Below are 4301 nucleotides of genomic sequence, written 5' to 3' on the forward strand. Positions count from 1 at the left end.
ATCGCAAGATACAACAATAAAAATGGAAGAAATCAACTTCGGAAATCATGATTTTCTTTCCCTCTGCTCGACTAGCGAATGCTCAGGTTCTGGCCAGCTTTGCACTGGCCAGAACTCCTCTCGATTGCGTACAGAAATTACATACAAATCTCCTTTTTTGGTTCAAATTTCTGGTTCAGGCATTTCATCAAACAGGTAAGGGGCATTAAAAAATTTCACCAATTCTTTGCCCAATTGAAATTAATCGGCCCCAAAATTGTTCAAAAACAAAGAAATTCAGCCCAATCAACGTATGCATCATGTGTATTCAGAAATTAAGGCCAACTAACAGGAAAATTGCACCAAATAATGCCACGGCAGACCCATTTCAAAGCTTGACAAGAACTGAAATTTAAAGAGAGGAAAAAAAACTTACAGTGCTCTTGCTTGGCAAAATTTCGCAGATAGCAAGTGAAGATTCTGGTGGGTTCGGTGAGGTGGTGGCGACCATGAGCGGCGGCGGTTTCAGCAGCTCTTCCGATGAACCTTCCTTACCCTGTTTTTCCGCAGCTTTGCTCCTCTGCTTTTCCTTGACTCTAGTTTCTTGTTGAAACCTTTCTTCTCTGTTTTCTTTTGTTCCCTCGCCCAATCTTTCAACTGCCCGAAGCTTCTTTTTCAGCCTTTCTTTGTTGCTTCGTTTTTTTTAGCCGCCACTCCCAATCTCCCTTAGCTCCTCCGTCCACCGCCCTCTGTTTTTTCCTCATTTTTTCTTTTTCCCCGCCGAAGTCTCTTTCTTCTCCCCTCTGGTTTCCATTCTTTTTTTTTTTTGTTCTTCCGTCGCTCCCCCCTCAAAACCCCTATCCATCCTCTCATCTCTTCTTCCTTTTGATTTCCTCTTTTTTTCGCTTAGACGAAGCCCCCTGTTTTTGTTTTTCCCTTTTGCTGCACAGACCCCTTTCCTCAGCCGTCCTTTTTTGTTTCGTTGCCACCCCCCTTTGCTGCGGCTCAATCTCAGTCTTTTTATATCAAGTAGAAGACCCTAAACCCTCATTTCAATGGTCACAAAGCGAACCTCAGCTCAACCCTTCTCACTTGGCCATCCGATTGGATTCTTGCATGAAACAACTTTTTCCTTTTTTTCTTTTTTTTTTCTTTTTCCGGTTAATTAATAATAAGTAAAATCGAATAAAAGGAGAAAAACTAGGCATAAAAAGAAAGAGAAAGAAAAGAAAAAAAAATGAAAGCTAGACACGTCTTTTTTTTTTTGATTTTCCTTTTTTCTTTTTCTTTTCTTTCTTTTTTTTAATTAAATAACAATGAACTTGAATCTAAAATAACTAAAACATATTTTTGTGAATGATTTTTTTTCGATAAATTCTATGCTAAAATGACTTAAAAAAATAAAAATAAAAATAAAAATAATAGACTAAAAGTAACTAACAAAAATGCACTAAAAATTTGGTGTCTACACTTTGCCCCTCATTTTGGTCTGACTTTTTAGGAAAAACGTGAGACAGAATAGACACCTAGAGATTTTTGTTTTGATTTTCTTCAAAGATTGTAAATTTTGGGGCGAAGATCTGGCAAGTCCAATGCGCGCCGGAGATGATGATTTCTAGTTGCCGGTGAAAGTTCCATTGAAGAAACAAGAACGCAGGTTACGCAGGTTTCTCCATTGTTTCAATGGAGAAAGATGACGCATTTGTGATTTCACCCCAAAATTTACAATCTTTCAGATTTACCACCGAACTTGTTTTGGGTAGTTTTAATTAAGTCCTAAGACTAGATTTGTCAACTTTTGCTTCATTAGTCTATCTATTTGTCAATTCACATTGTAATTAATTTATTTTCTCTTTTTAGAAGTGATGTAACCCATATGGGACGCAGGAGCAATTGAATCTTGTAATTTTCTTTTTCTTTTTTCTTTTATATTTTTTCTTAATTACTTTTTATTTTGTTGCATATGATCGAGTGGGCAGAGCTTTGAAATTAATCATTTCATTTTATTTCACTCTTTATGTGTTATGTAATTTTTTTTATTTGTTTGGGTATTTTGTGTTAATTAAGTAAATATTATGTGTTTAGCAATAGATTAACTCATTTTTGCCTTAAAATTGCAAGAACAAAATTAAACTTGCAATCGATTTTGTTAGGTGTAGGGGGTGCTTGAGAATAAAACTTTGACCGTTTCTCCTTACAAATGAGCTTGCGAACTTATTTCTCTGATTTCGAAAGACATGGAATTATCTAGTTAAAGGATTTTAATTTGTGTTTTAGAGATCAAAAATTACTTTTAGGTGACTCCGTATAACTAAATCCAATATCGAGTGGCAATTCAAAATTTTTGAAAAATCCTTTTTCTAGACTTTAGTGGGCCTAAATATGTGGTTTTGTTAGGTTCTATTGCAGGGTTTTTTTTTTAATTTTTATTTTGGAAATAATGTCGGGGGACAGCTTCAAAGCCTACAAATTGCTAGCTGACAAGTAAAGACAATTGTATGTGCAAAGCAAAAGGATAATAATTCCCTCAATGTAGGGGTTTTGTTTAATAATCTTTTTTCATTTTTTTTCTTTCTTCTTTTTCGCCCGTTCTTTATTATCTTTACATCTTCTTTTCCTCATCTTCCAGTCCTAATTCTATGCATCAACTTCAAAAGTAATCTGTTTAAAAAAAATTCCTTTTATGGTCAAATAACTTTCTTACTAAAAAAGTTTGGTCATCATTAGTTATCGTAAGATAAAAAATAGCATGCGTTAACAATTTCAAGTATTTTCTGTTGATATTAATTTCTTCTTATGCATCAATTTTTATTAAAAATAGAAATTATGAAAATAATTTTACTAAACATAAATTTTTTAGTTTATAAAATTTGATAATAATTAGATATATTATATAACAAAATAACAGTATGTATATTTGAAACTCAAAAGAAATTTTAATAAGAATAAAGAAGAAATGAAGAAGAAAAAAGAAAGATAAATATAAAATTATTTATGCTCTCTGTGTAATATCTAATTTTGATGCTTAATGAGAAATTGTTAGTAAAACTATCAAGCGTTTGAATTATCTTTCATAAATGTACATTACCATTCCATTCACAAGTCGAGGAATTGCCCCGCCACAGACACCTAAAGCTCTTTTAAGAGTCTCTGGTGGGTTCCTGTGCATAGTCAGACCAAAATCCAAACTTCTTCCTAACTTTGCAAGGCGATCAGCACAAACATCCCTCTCTCGCCATGTGTGTTCTATTCTACATTCCCAATCGCAGCTCAGCATACCTCTGATCTCATTGATCATATTCCAATATTGGCTCTCCTCTAGTGCTGATTCTAGTAACGACATAGCTACTGAGAATCTGTCTCCAGTATGACTTTCTTGTACCCTGCTTGCTCTGTAGGCGATTCTAAGTCCCAAGAGTATGGCCCTCCCTGGATTATGTTTTTGCAGCTCCATCTACATTCATCTTAATCCAGCCCTCCTGTGGTTTGTCCCAGCTGATGTATTTCGGCTGGCTCCTGTTCTCCGTGCGAGTATTGTTAAGCTCCTGAGCCTCTACTGCTTGCTGGATTAGCTGCTCCGGACGGGCTTTGAGCTCTCTGTCCAGCCTCTGATGAACCTTCTCATTCCTCGCTGTCCATGCCCAGTGCACTACCTCTTGGGAGAGCACGGGCCAGAGTACGTTCTTGATCCTTCCTATGTCACTCTGCTTAACGTTCCAATCCACCCATTGAATCAGGGACTTTGATTTGAAGTCTCTCCATCTTTCCCTTGAGACAAGTCCTCTCCGAATTTTGTTGATCCAATCACAGTCTCTCAATGCATGCAGTGCTGTTTCATTTCTTCTTCCACATACTTCACATTTTCTGGAAGGATGCAGATGTCTGTAATGTTTTTCAGCATTAGTGAGCAATCGTCCATGCCTCACTCTCAACAGCAGCAACTTCCATCTACTAGGGCCTTTAAAGGTTCCATATTCTTTCCCAGGCCATGTCTTTCTCCTTGTTGTTTTGCTAATTCCCATGCAAATCATAGGCTGATGATGTGATGAAATTCCCATTTGCCGCTGGACTCCAAGTGATTGTGCCTGGGTTATCCAGCTTCTTGTAGACTGCTGTTGCTCCAGTCAGACTCTGTGTATTCTGGTGCAGATATTTGCTAAGGGTACTCCAGACCCAACCCAATCTGGAGTTAGTCCAATACTTTCCCACTTTTTTGCTTAACTCTGACCCTTGTGCTTTGCTTCTCGTGTTTTGTCCCTATGTTTTGATCGTATGTAACCTCTTTCCACGCTTTTTTTTTTTACAAGTTTTTTCCTGCAATG

Source organism: Coffea eugenioides, chromosome 6 (genome assembly GCF_003713205.1).
Source record: "Coffea eugenioides isolate CCC68of chromosome 6, Ceug_1.0, whole genome shotgun sequence".
NCBI lineage: Eukaryota > Viridiplantae > Streptophyta > Magnoliopsida > Gentianales > Rubiaceae > Coffea > Coffea eugenioides.